This window comes from Pinus tabuliformis, chromosome 8 (assembly GCF_031772625.1).
Source record: "Pinus tabuliformis cultivar Carrire ecotype Pingquan chromosome 8, CPIR1, whole genome shotgun sequence".
NCBI lineage: Eukaryota > Viridiplantae > Streptophyta > Pinopsida > Pinales > Pinaceae > Pinus > Pinus tabuliformis.
The window spans coordinates 1749308894-1749327614 of NC_142294.1; positions in this window are offsets into that span (position 1 = coordinate 1749308894).

An 18721-nucleotide genomic window follows, 5' to 3' on the forward strand; every position below is an offset into this window, starting at 1 on the left:
TAATGCTGCACCTGTAGCTAATGGTTGGCTTTCCACTTCCACTTTGTAATGATTTGAAAAACTCCCCAACTCTTGGTCGTTCTATTTCCTCATGGCATAGTCTATTTATTGTATGAAAACCATTTGCAAAAGGTTGGGTTGTAATTTCTGGGAGTCTGTGGGAGAGAAACTCATTTCTTCATTGTATATTTTGACAGAGGATTAATGAAAGGTAGCGGCTCTGTTTCATGAGATTCATGTGGTTGTGAGTGTAGCAAATGTGTTCTCTTTATGTTGCATATGTATTTCGTTATGTTTCACAGTTCATTCATATTCATTTCCAGTGAAATTTTCTAAGTTAGATAAGGTAGAATTCATGTTTATTGCTCTGCCTGTGGGAAAGTTTCACGTTATGTGTTCTTCTTCTGTTGAAAAGGATTCATGTGTTCATGCCCTTTTCACCCTCCTAAACAATATTTCCATTTTGCATTACTTCAAACTTAATTGCTAGACTTTCCACCTGTCTTGCCTCACGAAGTAATTTGTGCCTTTGTGTTAAATTCTCTGCTCATTGCTGTTCGTTGGTCCCATACATCCCAGAAACTCAGTCATTTATCAAAATTTTCTTTCTTGTATCCATGTTTATTTACTAGCCTAAAATCAAATATTTCACTGTAAGTCATCTCAGACCATATCGTTTATCTTTTCACTGAGCGTGACTCGGAGAGAGCCCTCTCCTGTTCTAGTAGGGCTAGCTACCAGACTGAGCGTGGTTTGTGGTTACCCTGAATTCCTTCAGCCTAAGGCAGATTTAGGTGCTAACAGATGAAACGATTAGGGATGGGAGGTTCTTGGATACTCTAGACAGGAGGGGTGATGGACACAAGTACTATTCTAGTTATGGTTCTGAAAAGTATCATGGTCATCATCGTTATCATCCTTACAGGAGGAGTGATAGGTGATACTTTCCAGATGAGTTCAAGAAAGCAAAGCACCTACATTCGATGGGGAAATGAAGAAACACATGATGCAGAAGCATGGTTTCTTGGAATGAATAAGTTCTTCAAATTGCATGATTACTCAGAGAACATGAAGGTCAGGATAGCTACATTCAGTATTAAAGGTAAAGTAGATATTTGGTGGGAAGATGTAAAGAATGTCAGATATATTTATGAGGAGGAGTTGACTTAGAGTGAATTTGAGAGACTATTCAGGAAGAAGTATCTATCAGATAGGTATTATGATGATAGGGAAAAAGAGTTTTATGAGCTAAAGATGGGCTCTATGACTGATGAGGAGTACACTAGAATATTTCTAGAGTTGTTGAGATATGTGCCTTACCTCAATGAGGAGAAGGCCAAGATTCAGAGATTCATCAGTGGGTTATCGATAGCATTCAAAGACAAGATTGAGTTTGATGAGCCTAGATCATTGGAGGAGGCCATCCAAAAGCTAAAGCATTGTTATGAGAAATCAAAGCATAGATATGAGACTAAACTAGACTGGAAATGTAATGCAAGGAATAAAGGGAAATGGGATAAGAAGTAAGAAAGGCATTAGGACATAGGTAACAAAGAGAATGCAACACTGCACAAGAAGTTCAATGCATTTGACAAAGAGCGAGGATTTAAGTTTGACGAGAAGAACAAGGGTGTAGGTTGGAGGCCTATACAGTGTTGGAATTATAATTAAACTTTTAGAAGATGTTGTTAAATGATCGCCTCCAAATGTTCAATTCTCATGAATTTTGGGGGAGGGGAATCTTTTGGTGTATTGAACGAGGAAAGGGGACATAAGGGTAGCATGGATGGGTAGAAGTGATAGGTTTGAATATGGTTTAATGAGATCTATAATCCTAAAATTAGATAATGAGAAGGTTCCTTAGGGCCTTATGGCATAGGGGTTAGAGGGCCTAGAGGGAAGGCAAAGGAAGCAATTAATAGGGGAACCCCCAATAGTTGTGATAAGGGGATTAGGGTCCACATTATCACAAACCATAAGCACTTAATCCATAACCACTAAAGTCCCTATCCCCTTAACCCTTACACTCATAACTAATAACAAATTAACCCCTTGATCCATTAAACCCCAAGCCACTAACCCCTTAACCCCTAACCCCTAACCCCTAATTTAGAATCCTTGAACTTGTAAACCCTAATCCCTTATCCTTTAAACCTTAACCCTTAACCCTTAACCCCTAACCCCTAATCCCTTTCTTGGATGGGTACATGCCACAATGCTTTGGCGATATCGAACATTCTTCAGTCTTGATGTGATTTCATTTTCTTCGAATGCTACAACCCCCAAACATTCTAATCCCACGTTTTCACCATGCATTGTCTATATATGTTGACCTTGTTCAACGTTTAAGGCATATCTAAAACCAAATTACTCGCAATCAATCACCAATCACCATGAAATTAACAATTTTCACATCCATTATCAACTATCAATTCATCAACTATTGACTATGATACCAAAAGAGATTGAGAACTAGAGTTAGACAACAAAAATCTAGTAAATAAAAGAGATCAAAATGATCTCGTCCATCCATAGTATAACTTAATAGATCTAGATAACCATATAGTAAAACTAAATTCACATGTAATCACACAATAATTTATAGGAACACGAGCTAGGAGTTGTGCCCATTCAATGAAACTACAAATTTCTTTTCTAACCATTCCCATTGCTACATTCTCATGATCAAGGAATTTATTTATACATTATGAGACAAAAAGATCCAAAACTCTCCAGATAAATTCAAATCCCCTAAAAATCAAATAGCATCCTAATGTCTACCTAAAATTGCTAAAATTTCCTATCCTAAAGATGCAATTAGAAATTCTACATAATTATAGGGCAACAAGGAAACCAACTTCCTCTTCTAGAAATATCTAAGACCTTCTCGAGGACAAATACAATTTTTGAAATAAATTGTTGAAATTATGCTCTTGCATCAATAGCTACCAATGTATCCTCGTAGGCCACCCCCTTTAGCAATAGTAATACCAATGTCCTTTACCTAGAAGGAACTCCTTACATAATTATCTCTTATATCCTTCCAAGCATGACAATTTTTAGTAAAATGGATGTTCACCCTACAAGATTCTATCCTCATGGCCTAAGATAAGGCATCCCTCTATGTCACCCACAACAATTAAATTAACGGTACACTATTAAAGAGAAACAAACTTTGAATGGATCATTCTTTGTGTTGAGTTTCATGGATAATATAGGAGAGTTTTTTTATCAAGTTTTGTAATTTTTCATCATACTCCTCAGAACTTTCTCCAACCATTTTCTTAATCTCCTTCAGCTTAGTGATTTTTTGTTGTTCAATGTTTAGCCTCTAGAACTTAGCTATAAATACCACCTTTAATTCATCCAAGGCCTTAGCTACACCCTAGGGATAAATCTATATGAACTTCATGCACCATTAGAGAAGTTTCCCCCACAATGTGGTTAGGAACTTTATCAATTAGAAACTAGCACTACAATCCTTTTCACCTTCCAGATGAATCTACATAAGAACCAATGTGGTTTTTCATCACCATCACCCTTCATAAAGTTCTTGGAACTACTATAACCATATTGTTGGTTGGATTGTTCAACAAGATTAAACCTTATGGACATGTTTGAATAATTAGGCCTACTCCCTCACTTGAAATAAAATTCAAACATAACATATGCCACTTCTACTTGTATTCCCACCTTCATTTTGTTTTCAGTACTACTATATCCAAAACTACTAAGAAAAGGTGATTTCAATTCAAAAGTAGAATAAAAATTTGGGATTACCACTGGACTTTTAAAATTCATAGGGTGGTTGGTTTGGATTGGATCCACTTTTCTTAGGCTATATCATGTCTACTACTTGGCCTTCATCTAGCTCAAGCAATTAGAACACATTAATAAGTGTTTCTTCCTCTTCTTTCTTTGTGATGATATATCTCTCCATAGGCTAATCAATACCTTACAAACTGAGGCTTCCTTTTATACAATCATGATCCATCTAACTAAATGTATTCATCTCCTTGTGCCATCACTTCTTTTTTCTCTTCCAAATTTCTAGACTTATTATCCCCACCTATTCTTCTCTCCAATCTCTTTCCAATTATTAAATACCCCTATTTGAACAAATATTTGGCATTCTCTTGACACCTTTGAAACCTTTTGAACTCTTTTACCTGTGCCTCTATGTTTCCATCCTCACTAATACTCATTTTCATTACCATAGTATTGTGATTAATCCCCTTCATTCTATTCATCCACCACTTATTAATTATTTCATTTTGATTAAAATCCTATTTCTCCCTCTTTAATGCACATGCTTCCTCCATGGCACCTTATTCCCTTAGTTATTCAATATCATTCAATCCATTCTAGGTCACCTCTGAGCATTGGTGCTTACACTTCCATGGTTGGAGAACTAAAAGACACATAATCCTCTTCCACCACAAAATTATTTATCCATGTCACAATCTCCTTAACCAACCTTTTATGAGCTCCTTTCTTGAACTACTCCTCTTCTCTTGATTTTAAAGAACTAGTTCAACTCTACTACAATCTCAATATTCTAACTCTATATGGTAATTAACCCAAATATCTTTTGCTCCTGAGACTTTCTGATTGAACTAGTACAAAAAAATCAAATTATGGGAATTCCATTAGATCTCTCTTCTTATGTTCCAAGCCTCTGCCATGGGTGACAAATCAAGATCATCAAGTTCCATGTCCTCTAGGGCATCTTTCTCAGCTACGTTTTCCACTTATGTTATGATTGCTTCATTAGGCGAGGGTTTTTCCTTATTTTCCATATTATATAGGAGACATAGGGTACAACTATATTTTACATATTAATCAATGTTATGCCAATGCTAAGTTATGTACCTTTCAAAACCCTAATTTGTAGACTATCTTGATTGTTCATCTTTGTCGTGATATATCTCTAAAACTTGTGCCTTTCTAAATTTTAAATTCCCTTATTTTCTCCTTCATCAATCTTGTGAATGTTGATTTGATGTCAATTTTATATTGGTTAACTTATTTGTAATGGGAATATAATGAAAAAACTACTACAAAAAAGACCTTTAGGGGCGGTTTAGGCTTGTGAAAGTCTTGTCAAAATCGTCTCTAAAAGGTTTTTAGGGATTTAGTGGCGGTTTTTGAAAACTCCTTGGAAACTCATGAAAATTGAATCTTTTTTTGGGGGGAGGGAGCACTAGATACATCTAATATAAGAAAATCTCACATAGTTATTTTGCAACATCTCACCACCACATACAAGATCAAATCAATAAACATCAGTTGCCACTATATTCATCTAATTTAAAAAATCTAATATATTCCTTTTGCACCATTTACAAGATCAAACACACAACTATATAAGCTACATACATGAAATAACAATGCTCAAATAATCAGGAACTTTTAACTTTTCCTTATTATAATGTATTTCTGCATTAGTTTTATCATGCCAAATAATAATTTTGTTAAATATCAATAATGCTAACAAAATTCTTTCCAAACAATAACAAACACAAGAAATAACATACTAAGCCAATATAGATTCGCCACTTGACCTTCCATATAGGCCAACAATGACAATCATATTCTTTTAATGGCCAAAAGCTACAAGAAATTGCAATCCCTCATGCAAGTGAAATTGAGGGAAAGACCAAAGATAAAATATCTCGGGAGGACTCTTGCATAATGTATGTCCAATGCTCATATTTGATTATTATTACATTTGATGTTGATATTTGATTATTATCACATTTGATGTTTGAGATTACCTTGAACAAACAACACAACTATACAATGATATTAATTTAAAAAAATAAAGCTTGAATTATCACCTTTCTTTAAGATGAAAGATGTTTGTATTTTAAGGCTTTGTTTTGGTTGGGTTGTTTTATTTTTATTTTGTATAGAAGGTGATAATACGACTTTTTCATCGCCCAATGATAGGAATGCACCTATGTTCTCTCGATCCAAATCCAAATTCATTGTCTTCCCTAGAGACTGTCAGTGAATAATTCTCATTGCTCTATGTATCATCCAACCAGGACTTTGATTGTTTTTCTTATGGCACAAAGTAGGGTTTCCAAGTTGGACTTCGATTGTTTTTCCTGTGGCACAGAGTAGGGTTTCTAGGTTGGACTTCGATTGTTTTTCTGTGGCACAAAGTAGGGTTTCCAAGTTGGACTTTGGTTGTTTTGTCTATGGCACAATGCAAGATTTCCAGGTTTACAACTGCGATCCATTCAAAGAAACCTTTAGAAGGGACTTCAACAATGGTGGTATTGTTGTTGTGGAGATGTTATTCTGATGTAATATTTTGGCCCTCATGGGCGGGGTTTCGAATCCCCAGTACCCACCCAATAAGGTCATGATCTGGAATGATCATTAGAGCCACTATATTAGGGAATTATCCTTTAGGTCTACGGTTCGAGCCATGAAGCTAAGACAAGATCAGATTGTGGTGGTGTTGGAGCACAAGATTTTGTGTACAATTTCATGGATTTGAAGTTGTTGAATCATATTGAGATGATAGAAAACCATAAGGGTTTGTGTGTTGTTTCTCATGCTCCCAATAGCTTCGTGTTGGCCTTATTAGGCTTGTACCATGAGTAGATGAGAGTCGAGCATTATGGCCTCAAGAGGACCAGATTCGTAACTGCCCATGACTCTCGCATCGCATGCTTTGCGCTCACCCTTGATGGCAGCCTCCTTGCGACTGCTAGTATAAAGGGGACTCTTATAAGGATCTTCAACACCCTCGATGCCACTCGATTACAAGAGGTATGGCTTGCATCTCTACCTATTATGTTTGAAACATTTATATTGGTCGTTAAATCCCCATCAATCCTTAGTTAAAGACTCATGCTTTGAAACATTTCCCTTAAAAGAAAGCTTCTTTCGTAGACAAGAGTTAATCAGGATGGCCATATTAATGTTCTTATGTATTATATCTAATTGATTGATCAATTGAGGAATTGTTCCATGCCTAAGTACTGATAGGTGAAAGTTGTGAACATTATTATAGGGTTTTGAGTCACTATTGGTTAGTAATGTAGGTTGGCTAAACTACTATTAAAACACTGTTAGGCTTATTCGTGGCTATTTCTATGCTCTGTCGGGCATTTCTGTTAAGAGAAGAAGTAAATTTCCTGTACATTTCAGCCCATGTGAAGGTGTTTGAATGTAATTTTCTTGAAAATAATCTTGTAGCAGGTACAATTTGGTGAAGCATGGATTAGGTTGTATAGTTTCTTATGCCCGAGGAAGGAGAATGAAGTAAAATTATATAGTTAAATATAATTATGCATTATTTTATAATGCAATAAGTTGAATTTCTAATCCATTTAGGTTTCATAAATTCAATGGTTTTTTATTTCAACCATTACCATCTTGTTTTTACTACTTTAACTTGATTAGGTTAATGTCTTTTCATTACTTTCTATGTTTCCATTTTATGTGTGTTATTTTCCTTACTGGAGAATTTCTCATAAGTGGTGATAGAATCTATTGTCTCAAATGAAATCTAATTTTCTAAAACTGTTGGATTACTCAAGTTTCAGTTGATTTTACTGACTGTTGTATGGTTACATGTTTTTTTAATAGAAAGAAATTTATTCAGGTCAAAACATAGACATTTAGATGTTTTTTAATATTCAAAAAATGATATTGAAATCGAATTTTCTGAATGAGATTTGGCTTACTTAAAACAAAGGAGAATAGCACTGGAATATATTTCAAATTATTTGAAATAAAATATTTATGGATATTAGACAAATGGATGTAACTTCAAAAAATGTATTTCTAGAGAAGGGATGGACACTTTAACTTAGATTTGATTCACCATTAGTGGTAGTCCGGTTGTTAGGAATAAGAAAAACTTACGAGAAAAATGATTAACCACCAACAAAAAACACATAAATCATTCACACATTGACACACAATTTACCTTGGAAAAACCTTGCATGTATGGGCACTCCTACTAGTTATAATGGATGAAGATTTGTAGTGAAAGGATTGCCTCACAAGGGACAACATTTGTTTTCTAGGAAGGTGTTACTACTAGAAGTAATGAATGGATTTTTGCAGGAAGGGGAGGTGTTGGTGTAGAAAATAAATGGGTTTGACAGAAGTCCCTACCCTTACCATGGATCAATATTGCATACTTCATTCAAAATTAATTCACTTGCAAAGGGAAACATGACTTTATTTTCTTATACCACTTCAAGCTATTGAACCATTTACAACACCATAGGTTGGTTAAATTACCCTTCTTTTTTTGGAAAATGTTGTAGTAGATGGTATTGAGTGTCCAAATGTACAATGTGTTACCTATTTTCATTCATGAATTATAGTATGTGGGTCACATTTGGGGTGACCTTGTAGGCATTCCCTTATTTCTATCAAATTTGGAAGACAGGGGATAAGATGTGATGCTAGAGGAAGCAATAGCTATATCAAAAATAGGGGAAGTTACAATTGAAATTGTAGAGGCTAAAACTGAAACTACAATTCATGATATTTGTTTACCAAGATAATGAAACAATGCCATATGTTTAGTAAAATAAATCCTTTTTCTACATACAATTTTTCAATTCAACTTGGGGTTGTCCATCTCCTCTATTTTTCATGATCGAGTTGCCCAGGGACATCCAAATCCACTAACAACCATCTTTGTTGTTTCCGTCTACATGTGACTGTCCCTATGACTATGCTTGGATTTGGAGAAGCATTATTTGGTCATTGTGCAACCTACTATACTCTAGGTATAACTGTAGCCTAAGCTTCGATTTGGAGAGGCATTGTTGAGTCACTGTGGAATTTACTTTAGGCCTAATTCTAGCTACGACCCCCAAAAAGCAAGAGATTGTAGCCATGATAGGGCTCTTCATGTTAAATCTCAAGCTCAATTTTAGAAGATATGCATTATGATATGCAAAGAGATTGGTAGATGAATGATATAGTATCAGATAGAAGCTCACTACATGAAAAGAGGATAATTGATATGTACAACAGTCTGCCTATTGCCCAGGGTTGACTCGAAACTAATTTCTTGGAATCAAAACATTCATTTGTTAATCTAGGGACCAATATAAGTTGGATTGAGAGAAAATATTCTTTCCTAAAGCTACGCTTTTTGAATAGGAAAGTAGCTAGCATTCATTTCAGCCAAAACTATATGGAGTCAACTGGGCCTTAATATTTATCCTATCTTCTCTAATCATCCTGTTGATCACTATTTTTGGTCCTTTCCTCGCGCTAAGAACCATTCGCTACCTATATTTATGGTCTTTATTAGTGATGATGTTGAATATAGGTTAAATCAATGTGAGCCTAATTAATTTTGATAAGTTTTTCCTTAATTGTGGCATAGCTCAAAATTTTGGTTTGAGAAATCATCCCAGCTAAGAAAACCACTTCTTTTGGTAGTTCAGGTATTCCTATAACCATGATTTCACATGCTAGTAGCATGGCCTTCTTCTCCAAAACATTTTTTCTCTTTTGAGTTCGGGATAAAATAAGAGGTCAAGTCTGAACATCAGTCAAGGGCAATGATATATTATCAACACTTAGTTAGGGTTTAGCCACAAAATTTTTCTTAGCTTATCTACAGATAATGGATTTGGTTTTCACCTAGGTTTGGGTTATTTTCCAAACGGATTTGGATGTCACTAAATCAATCCAAAACCTCAAAAAAATCCAAAATCAAGCCAATGTCATTACAGTCTCAAAATTTTTGTTACATTCGAAAAATTAGAAGTATACATGGTATAACTATTTAAATATTTTATATTTTTAATATTTTAAAAATTTAAAATTATAATATTTACAATCTCAAAAACTCTTTAAAGTGATTTTCAATCATATATTGCAAATAAAATTATATACCTAAACAAAACATATACTTTTATATTTAAAATAATATGTGAAATTTTTTATATTCATTCATATAACCAACTATGTTATACATTATAAAATATAATATTCAATATAAATTAAATTTCTATGGAATTCCCTATTATATTTTACTATATAAATTCCACATTAACCAAATCAAAATAAATTTTATTTTATAAAAATTAGTATCAATTTTTATTCTTTATAATATAAAAGAAAAGAAAATCTTACAGTTTTATACTTACTCAAAAATAGAGAAAAATCCATTTACGAAACTCGTAATTTTTTCCTATTTTATTGAAATTTAATAGATATATCTCACACTATTCACAAATTTATAAATTGAAAAATTATTAATTTATAAATTGAAAATAATCTATATATCAAAAAATTATTAATTTATAAATTGAAAATAATCTATATATCAATCATGTTTTATTTGGTTAACATATTCTATAGTTTTTGGTATATATCATAAGATTTAGAGAATTATATAGCTTTTAGTGTATATATTGATGATGATGATGGTTAACGTTTATTGAGACCAAACTTTGGTCTATCGGACCTAAAGAAACGAATTATTTAGTTTGATTTAAGATTTTATTCCTATGCTCAAAAAGCTTGGAGAGAAGCCTCCCGAGCTCACTGTAATTTTGACAACTTAAAAAGCTAGGAAGGTCAGTATTGCAACAAAGATTTTGAAACTGAGATCTAATGTGATTGTATGCGGGCACTCTAAAAGGAAGTGATTTTCATCCTCGATGTTCGTATTCTCAGAGAGATGGCAGAACCTTTCCATCCATGGTGTTTTAGGAACTGCCCAACGACCCGTTTCACTATGGAGCTCGTGAGAGTTCGTTCTAATCTTGGCTATATTAATTTTCTTCTTTGAGCAAGTTAAAACAAAGAGATACTTTTGATCTTCTATGGTGGGGTTGATCACCTCCTTATAATATCTTAATTTTCTTTTAGCTGCTAAATCTTTCTCACACCACATTTTTTCTATGAACTTAGAAGTAACAATATTTTTAATGTTATTAATGTTTTGCAATGAAACATTCTGGTCGATCTCCCAATGGTTTAACCAGGGCCTGGTGTCTTTATACCAACCTGATTTGAGCCTTAGGTGGTTTTGGCTGGAATTTAAAGCTAGCTTAGGAAGTCTATGATCTCCTATGTTATTGAGTTTGTGCTTGTACAATAGAAGCCTAGTCATAGTTAGGCTCTTATAAGGGAAAGACCCACTTCTATAAGGGGAATAGGATAGGGTGTGTTGCTTTTAATTTTGAGGTTATACATTATAAAATGCTTCTGGATTTGCACAATCTTTCTCTAGGATTCTCTAGAGATGCTACAACCCCAAACCTCACATCCATATAAGATAACCGGAGTGACTAAAGTTTCAAAGAGGTACTTCTTTAAAAACTTACGGTAAAAACTTGCGGCGTAATATAGGCCCCCAAATTTTATATGTATTATTGCAACTTGAATCAATTTTTATGAGAGTACGATAAAATTTGATAACTATGGTGTGAAGGAATGACTTGTCTATCCATGTAAAATTTAAAATTTATAGTGAGAGCCAAGAATTTAATATACATGAAAACCTTGTATTGGAAGCAAATTTTTAAATTTGGTCAAATTTATATATTTTATATTTATTTAGTTTAATTATATTAAGAAAATATAAAATTATTTTTAAATAATATTTATTTAGATTAATTATATTATTAAAATTTGGTCAAGTTTCGAATCAATTAATGTGATTCATTTTTAGGACAAGGTGAAAAAATTATGCAATCTTCATGAATAAATAGCAAGGATGCATCATTGCCCAAAAACAACGATTGAAAACTAAACTATAAATATTTATCTACAATATAAATCACAAAAATTTCAAATCTAACCATATTTAGATATTAAATAAATAAACATTTTAATAAATTAATTTTATATTATTAATAATTATGATTAAGCCCTACTAAAATTGAAACATGGCGCTGCCACTGATCTTTTCTTCATAATTTCAACAACATGCAGGGCCCATTTTGCAGAGGGACTGGTCTATCGACCAATATTCTTGGCAAGTCAGATGCGTAATTGGCAAGTTGCAAGCGACCATGGTGACTAGTTGTGTTGTTCAGTTTGTGGGTGGCAAATTTTCTGGGATGCTGGCAAGGCAACTCAGCAGCCGAGGTGACATTGTATGCCATATTGGGGATGGTAGGCATTTTCATTTTAATTAAATCATGCTTTATAAAATTGAAAAAAGAAATGTATATTGTGAACTCATTGTTAAATTGACGTTGTCACCCTTTCTGTTTGCAGTTTGATTTAAAATTATTTTTATTGGCTGAAGATTTTCTTTAAGAAATAGGTTTTAGTATTCATGAATATTTGGACGGAGTGAAAAGCTAATTTACAAGTTATTAATTAATGAATTATTATAAAAATATAAGAGTGTGGTTTTTATTAAATAATAATAATATTGAACTAATTATTATTGATAAATAACAATTAATCATAATTATTTTCATTATTAATTCGCAATAAAATTATAATAAATTTTAAAACCATTTAAAACTCATTTTACTTATAGGATGCAATAACACTGTTCAAGCCAAGATTCAACGACGGATGTACGTTATAAAATAATTAATGCTTGATGATTTTTTTCTAACAAAATCATTGATTTTTATTTTTTATAATTACATCAATAATTTTTTATAATTACAAGTTTTAGTAATAAGTTTAGAAAATGATTCTAATATATTTTTCTAATTTTAAAATAATGGGTTTAGGATTATAAATTTTCTATCAAGAATTAAAATTGAAGTTTTAGTTTATTAAAGAAAAGTAGAAAAATAGTTTCAAAAAATGGTGAACTTTTTGGTGTAGCAATGAGAAGTTTTCTTGGTGTAGAGAAACAATGGGCGTTGTAGGGCTAGATCAATGACTAACCTCTCCTATGGCCCCCCGTGGAAAGGAAACAACAAGTGGGAGAATGTTGGGTATGTGTTATATTAGTTCCACGACTAGCATAGGGGTCACAGGGTGGGTGACAGCCCCCCTTGTCAGGTACTTCCCCCCTCTACGAGGTCTAGGGCAATGCCTCGGGGAATTTTTTTTGGACCCTATATTAGGTGGAAGAACCTACCTTTGGTTTTGTGCATGGTTTTCGCACATGGTTTTGGGCATGATGGTTTTCTATCTATGGTATTTTGTTGATCCGGTAAAAGGAACTACGGTTATGTTCTAATTCAGGATTAATGGATGCTTCAACATGTATATATATGTATTGTAACATTGAAAGGAATATAATGAAAAATCAATCTGGTAGTCCCGGCTTTGGGATCCAGGGGAAAAATCTCTGCATATATCTGTTTTATAGTTTATGCTCTCATCATTGTTTATTTTCTGTTTTTAGAATTCATATGCAAGTCATTTATGTACAAGGTTAAAACATACATGTATGAGCTCAAAATCAGTACTTTAACATGAAGCGCAGAGTTTCAAAGTAGAATAGATGAGAAGCCATGGAAATTAGGGCGCGAAGTCCTAAATTCATGAAAATTAAAGACGTCGAGTCTTTGATATATAATAAAAAGATTCGGGAGTTGAGTCCTAAATCCATGAAAGATAAAGACGTGGAGCCTTGGATCTATAATAAAAGAACTAGGATGCAGAGTCCTAAATATTTAAAAGATCAAGGTGTGGAATCTTGGATCCTTAGAGTAGATCACGGCGTGAAGTCCTCAATCTACTAAGGCACAGAGATGTATGCAATAGGGATGCAGAATCCCTATCCTCCAGAATAAAAATACCACTCATGCGCAACTCAAAGATGAATTTCCTTGACAAAATATCATTTCAGACAATTTTGAAGTGACTTTCTAAAAATTGAAAGTCATGTCTAGCATCTCAAGTATGACTTTCCAAAAATAGTAAATCACCTTCAATCAATGGGTAATCAAGTATAGTTGAAGGAAAATCACTTAACTTATCATTAATCAATCCTAAGAGTTCAATGTCGACTTAATCGTCAATATTATTAATATCATTATTATCTTTTATGAGACTGTGATATTATTATTAAAAGGGAATTACAAGTCACCTTCTTCTCCTCAAGCACTTCACACCTCTCTCCTTGATGAATCTCATGGCTCTATGTAAATCTCTCTCTCTTTTAATAATACATTATTCTCTTTTATGCACTTATCAAATAATGGCATATTCCTCTTACACTCGTTAAAAACATGTCATAAAAGATTCCTCTTACGCTCTCTTTAATGCATTAGTTACACTCTCCTTTACTAAGGAATGAATACCTATCCTTAATGGCATGAGTTACACTACTCTAAATGGAATACAAGGCATGCATATTACTCCTCCTTTATGACAAGAATTTGTTACTCCTCCTATATATGTGTCTCATGTATTCTCATTTGAAAAAGGAGGTGCATTGTGATACCAAGAGTTGGAGAGATTTAAAAAAATATATATTATGAGAGTGAGAGACTCGAAGAGTAGCTAATTTCTTTTGAAATTACTAAGTAGCTCTACTTGGTGGAACTGATCATGAGTGGTATTGGGAGGAAGTGAAACGTATCTTCCTCATCTTGCCTTGGATATCTCTCTACTGCTATATTTTGGTATTTTTTGTGAGCTCTTATAGCTCGGGGCTTCTAGGGGGTTAAGTTCTCCCTAGATATGCTTGGGTGGAAAACCAGATAGTTCACAATGATTTGGTAAGGGCATTGGAGTTGAAGCATACTCTCATATTTTTCGAGTTATACACACACACATTGTTAGGTATATGTGTAAATGCTCTTGAAATTTTAGTTTTTTATTATTTTTAAAGTGTTGAGATTTTAAATTTATTATTGTTACTTTAAATTATTACAAAACTCTGAATATTTATGAAATATTTAGAAAGTTATTTATGATCTAACCCACAATGAATTAACGGTTTCATGGCAGCTATGTATGAGAATTTACATGTAGGGAATTAAAAAAAGGATGTGTTGGCAAGGATTTCAAATTCTACTTATAATGAAATTTTTTCCATTGCAGATCATGTCCATTATCTAAAGCTAATATTCTATGTTTGATAGCATTTCATTGTCCCTTTTAGCAATTTAATACATGGTTCTTGGTTCATGAGAATTGGGTTGTTGGTTGAAACTTACATCTCTCTTAAAAAAAATGGGTTGCACACTAAATGTTTGAAGAAACTCCTCAATGGATGTAGTTTATTGTATGTAAGTTTTTATTGTTGTTTTGTTGAAAATTAATTGACATAAAATATTAATGGTTGTAGCATTCAGGGTTGCCATGTGTTTTCCAAATTGTAGCAGTGGCTGCAATAAGTTTGTCAACTTATGTAAAGGGAAGTAGCTTTGCAGCTTGTAAAATGTTTGATTAATTACTTGTATCAAGAATTCATATAATGAACATAGAAATTTGTAAATTCAATGAACAACTCATAGTAGCATAATTTTGGGTTATCTTTCTTCATGTAGAGTTGTAGATGAAAGTTTGCATTCTATGTGTTTGACAAAAGTGGTAAATGAGATCCAAAGTTTTGTTGTTTTAAAGAATTGAATCTCTCGAATTTTTTATTGTGATTCAGCTCAACATCAGGGGGTATTCGTACCTAAAGGCCATGTAACCCCCGATTTCATTCCAAAAATATTATTTTCAGAACTTGATTCATAAATCTAAGTGATTTTTCAAATTGTTGCTACCAACCGTGTTTGTGTGTTGTCGAGTTTTTTTTTGGGTGAAAATCCCTGCTTTAATATGCCAATATTTAATTTCAGTTTATGAATTTTATGAGATAAATAGCTTGAAGAAGAATCTCATATTCATTACTCCTTAATGTTTGACAAAATGTATCAATGGCTGTAGATTGCACACTTGAAAAGTGTTTGACAAAATGCCTCAATGACTGTAGATTGCATGCTTGCAAATTGTTTGTCAAAAGGGCTTAATGGTTCTAAATTACATGCTTGCAAAGTGTTTGTCAAAAGGCCTCAATGGTTGTAGCTTTTGTGTACATAAATTCTTAGAGTAAATGTCTCATTGACTATAGTTTTTATGTACCAGAAACTTATGAATAGATTATTCAATGGATGTAGCTTCCTATGTCTGCAAGTTCTTTTGTATAATTGTGAAAATTAATTTTAGTAAAGTTGTTGAAGTGTGAATAGATCAGTAGGACAATGTTACTTTTATCATATAAAGCTATCATTAAAAAAAAGGTGTTGTTGGAAACAATTTTATAATGACAAATTTTGTAGGATTTAATTACTTGTGCAAATGAGAATAATAAGTTCATCCAAGATGCATGTATTTAGGGGTGCAACCTTATGCTTTAGTGACTGTAGCAAACAACTATTTTTGCCCAATTTTGGCAGGTCCATTGTTTTACTTGGAACTTTTTAAAGAATAATATGCTTCTGAATTGGTAATAGTAGTTTCTCTTGCTGCAACATTCATTATACAATTCTCATGATTGAAGTATTTCCTTAATAATTGAGATTGAGAATTTTTAATTGATGAATTTGGAAATGATGATGGGTCAATATATTTTTTTATTCCATTTCATAAACATATCACATTTATTAGATTTATTAATGAAGAGAGGCATATTCTTCCCTCAGTTACCTTGCTATAGGTAAGTTAATACTCATACCCTTATATGTGATTTTGGTGATAGAAGCATAAAATTTTAGGTTCTTGTGGCATACTTTTGTGGTTATGATATCAAGAGTCAATAAGTGGAGCTTATTTAACATAATCTAGGAAATCAAATAGGTTGATCTAGATTAATGCTCGCACATGGCATTATGGTGGAATTTATTTCCAGTCTTACTTAGAGCTCATGTATAAGTATGAAAAGAGCACACGTTGTCTTCTTTTAAAATTGAGAGGAAATGTGTGTGGAATTGGTTTTAAGGGAAAGTTATCCTTGACTTCTTATGTTATATTCTTATATTGAAATAAATGAAGGAACATGATTACATGAAAACCAAGTGATATTAAAAAAAAAAAAAACAAAAAAACACAATTAAGTAATAGTGTTCAATGTGACATTTACTTCTATATATTATTGATGGTTGGTAAGGTTGGACCTTACATGTGGTATCAGATCCAACTACAACACTGGGGCCTAATTGGCCAACACGTTTTCTTGTATGATGATGATGTATGAATTTTGATTTTGCATGCATGTTGAATTATTGTGTATGTTGACTTGGAAGCATATTGGTTGCATAATAGATATTATTATTATTATGTCATTTAGAAACTCATGAAGCTTAAACCCAAGCATGTGAAGTGCTTGATTGTCAATGGGTGAGTTAGATATGTGGAGTGGATGCATGGTTGCATATATGTTTAATGCATCATTATCAATGTGATAGGGGCCTAGTAGCCATCTTTACTAGTTGAAATTGTATCTACCAAGAAAAATATTGGCTTAATATAAACTATAGTATGATGGCCTTGGTGTGTGTAACAAGAGTAAGGCCAAGATTCAATTAACATGATGATTGATTTTGACACTTTTCTTACTTACACTAATGGAAACCTAACATAAGCTACTTTGAAGGATGTCACTTTTAACTGCGAATGTAGATTCAAGAGTAATGTATGTGCATTAATTTGATGTGTCAAAAATATGATTTGGGGATACATTCTTAATGAGTAAGAATGAATTCTGATGATTTCGTTGACATTATTTTGTGTAGTTTGGGTTGACATTATGCATCAAATAACTTGAATTACTCAAATACTAGGTTAAGGTATGACCTTCCTAATAAACAAGAGGCTTAAATGACTGGTGCATGAAGGGTTGTGGAAGCCATTTTAAGGAAAACTTGAAGGTTATGTTTTCCTTAAGTTATGTATGAGTGTGGAGTCCATACTAGTATATATATATGAGCTAATGTATGGGTGTGAATTCCATACTAGCATATATCTATGAGCAAATGTATGGGTGTGGAATCCATACTAGCATATTTTTATGAGCTAAGTAATGAAGTAAGGTATGGGTGTGGAATCCATACTAACATATATCTATGAGATAAATAATTCTTCTTGTTAGAATGAACACAAATATTTTGATGGAATCTCATAGACGTGATTAAGGATGATTGATTACATGTAATTAAAGTTAAATGGATAGAGATTCATAACATGAATTTGCTTGAGATTTAAATCCATTATTTTATTTTTATTACAAAATAAGATACTAAGATTGGTATATTGAACACCATTAGTTGGTTTAGAATGTTTGGAATAATTGATTCTGATATATGGAGACAAGTGTGAACTAGGTATCTATCCTCTAATATTGTAATTTTTGTATGTGTTGGATTTATGTAGAATTAAAATGATTTTGAAATTCTTGAAATGTAGAAAAAGATTATTGTGATAAGTTGATGAAATATATTTTCTATTGGCATAAGACAAATTAGGTATAGGAAAGCCATAATAGTCTCTTTAATGATTTTGTCAGTTGAATATTGGTTGATTTCTATTTAACCAATTAATTAGAGAAATTATGAGGATTGAACTCATGAACTTCTCTAAAATATTGTTAGTTAGGCGACCGAGTAAAAATTCATATTGCTTATGAACTTAATGAATTGCTTTCATGGAATTTGATTAACTTGTAAATTGTTAAGAGAATAACATGTTTAGAAGATAAACATTTTATGTAGTGAGAACTTTGTTTTATTTGAACTTAAAGAAAAAGGTATGTGATTAATGAAAATCTTAGTTGAGTTCTTGTTTTACAAGAATATGTGCTTGT